Below are 2767 nucleotides of genomic sequence, written 5' to 3'. Positions count from 1 at the left end.
CATCACTGGATCCACATATTGGGTTCCCTGAAAGAAATAAAATGAAACTTAACCTGAAGTTCCTGTATTCTTTTTCTCCTCCCAAAATCCTGCATTCATGTTGTGAGAAACTTTTCCAGGTAGGATCTACCTTCCTCCAGCAGAAAAAGCATAGGAATTTTTATTACTGTTGTTATTAAAAAATGAAAATAAGGAAGGTCACCTAGTGATTAATGTTGCAAGAGCTATATCTCTATCTAGAAAAAAATAATGAAGTTTCTTTTACTTATACTTTTATTGCCTTGACATTTCTGTAAGCCAAAACTAGAAAAGGAACCCCAAATTTATAGGGTGGGGAATTAAGAGTTAATCCTTCTTAGAATATTCCAGATGAGCAAACAGAAAACATGCCTTTTTAATATTACTATTTTTGGCAAACCAAACAGCTGATGCCATCCAAAACAGCAAAGGTAGAATGAGGGGGGGAAAGAAGAGAAAGAAACATCTCAAGCAAGTAGCCCAAGGGAGAAATAAGTTCATGACTAGCACATTTACACCTTTCTTGATTTATTTAAGGTACAAGAATAGTGTAATATGACCTGTTTGCTTCCCTAACAAGCATTTATATTTGCAGCAGATCAAGTCCAGACCCACTTCTTGTGGCGCAGGCACCACTCACAGACTTTTCAAGACCAAAAAACACAGACCTAAGCCCTCTACAGCTTCCCATAAGCATAAGGGGAGAACAGCTAAAAGAGGGGGGAAAAAGAAAAAAAGCCACACACCATTACTTTTCAGCTAAATATTTGCAGTGAAGCAAAAGTACCTCCTTTAACCAAAGCCCCAAAACTTCACACCCCACCTGTAATTTCTCTAGTTAAGTGTGGTTTGGCTTTTTATACAGCCCAGATTTATTCTCCCCGCCCCCTCCAAGGAAGAACCACACCAAACAGGGGAGTGGTTTTTGGGTACTGCCATGAAACCCTCCCAAATATTTCCCATCCCCTCGTGTCACTCTTCTCAAAGGTTCACCATCTGTTGCAGATGCTCTGATATTTGAAATAACCAAAGAAAAAAGAGGAACAGCTGGCAAAATAAGAGCCTAAATTTTTCAGGACACCCCTTGTCTCATGAGATGGAGACTTCCAAGTCCTCCATGGTCCCAGTATTTCTTTGGGCCAATTTGCATGCCAGGTCCCAGCTGGCTATAAATTCAGTGCAGCCCAAGGCTGCTTGCTTTAATGTATGTTCTTCCTTGGGAGGGGTCTTATGTGTTGTTAGAAGGGAGTTGGGAAAGAGGTTTTTTTTCTTGGCAGAAATTGTTTTGAGCCTGAAGGAAAGATGTTTTTCTGTAGGTTTGCTATGGGTTTTCTATGCAAAACTGCTATTAATGTATTCTGTGTATTTTATTTATTCTGAAATTATTATCACTAGGTTTTGCTATAGCTGAGAAACAGAAGTAGGAAAATAAGGCTGCTTAATTTGTTGTGAGGTTGATTGGGGGGTTTTCCTGTAGAGGATTGTTAAGGTTTTCCTACAGTTTGAAGCGCTAAAGAAAGCTCACGCTTGCGGTCATTTCAAGTGGATAGTCTCTATCAACTCTTACAGCGCTACCACCTTTTCCTTTCCTCTTTTTTCTCCGCTTCTAAATAGAAAGCAGAGGCCAGGTTAAGCTTCTGTCCTTGTGATAATCAGGAAGTGTATTGTTTAATTGCAGCAAACCTTTACTGCTTTTTTCCTATATACTATGAAGAAAAGTGGCTGTTCAGGAAACGACATATCCTACTGAAACATGTTTGGTGCTGGTGGAAGCAGGCTGGCTGTGCAAACAGATCTTTAGGGATTTATGGTGATCAGTTTTTCAAGCATTAGGAAAGCCTGAGAGCACATTATTTTTAAATGAGTTATATATTTAGCACTATGCCCACCGTTCTTTCAGCTCTAATTTTAGAGGGCAGGGGACAACTCTGGCACTATTGTAGCCTTGTCTAAATTTAATATAGTTGAGCAGCTGATGATTATCAGAGAGATTGCCTTTTTGCTCCTTCAGGAATTTTTCACTCAGGAAAAAAAGTCGCTGTGTAGTACTCTGCTTAGGGTATTGTACAAGCTGTGGTAGTACATGAGAAAAATGTGTGCTCTGAAACAGTCTTTAAAGACCAGTCTTTTACTCCAGTTAGGGATTTCAGGAGAAGCAAATGAGGCTGGCTTGAACAATCTTCTCTTTTGTCTTCTATAGAAAGAGTAGTAACTTGTGCTGGCAAATGCCAGTAGACCAGTCTTATCCCATCTCTGTATGAGTATGGATGCCGCTAGATAAAGAACAGAGCTAAGGATCTTCCAGTTCACCAGTTGGCTTGTGAAAGGGGTGAGGAGTGGTGTTCCCATCTGCTTGCCCAATGCCAAGTGTCAGGTGGTCCATCCAGAGCCATGGTTTGAAGACCAGAAGAGGAACTCTTCTAATCCTTCAGTTCAGTCTCTTACAAGATAAAGCTCCCAGATGGTTCCCCCACTTACAGTTATGGGTAAGTGTGACTTTTAACTCTTACATGGGTTTCAAGACAGTCTGGACCTCCATGTGTTGTTTTTCTTATTATGGTTATAGTGAGCAGTATCGTCTCAAGCAGTGTGTCTCTGAATTTGTCAAATGATATGCTATCCATATTTTATTGAAACAGGAACTTGTGATGCTGGGAGGTTTTTTAAGTGTAAGTGACTAAAGGCAACACACACAAACAGTTTAGCATTAGAGACAAGCTTAATCTGCATAACTACACAGTGTCAAAGA

Source organism: Strigops habroptila, chromosome 9 (genome assembly GCF_004027225.2).
Source record: "Strigops habroptila isolate Jane chromosome 9, bStrHab1.2.pri, whole genome shotgun sequence".
NCBI classification, from domain to species: Eukaryota; Metazoa; Chordata; class Aves; order Psittaciformes; family Psittacidae; genus Strigops; species Strigops habroptila.
The sequence above is the reverse complement of the archived record's forward strand: the minus strand, read 5'-3'. Positions refer to the sequence as shown.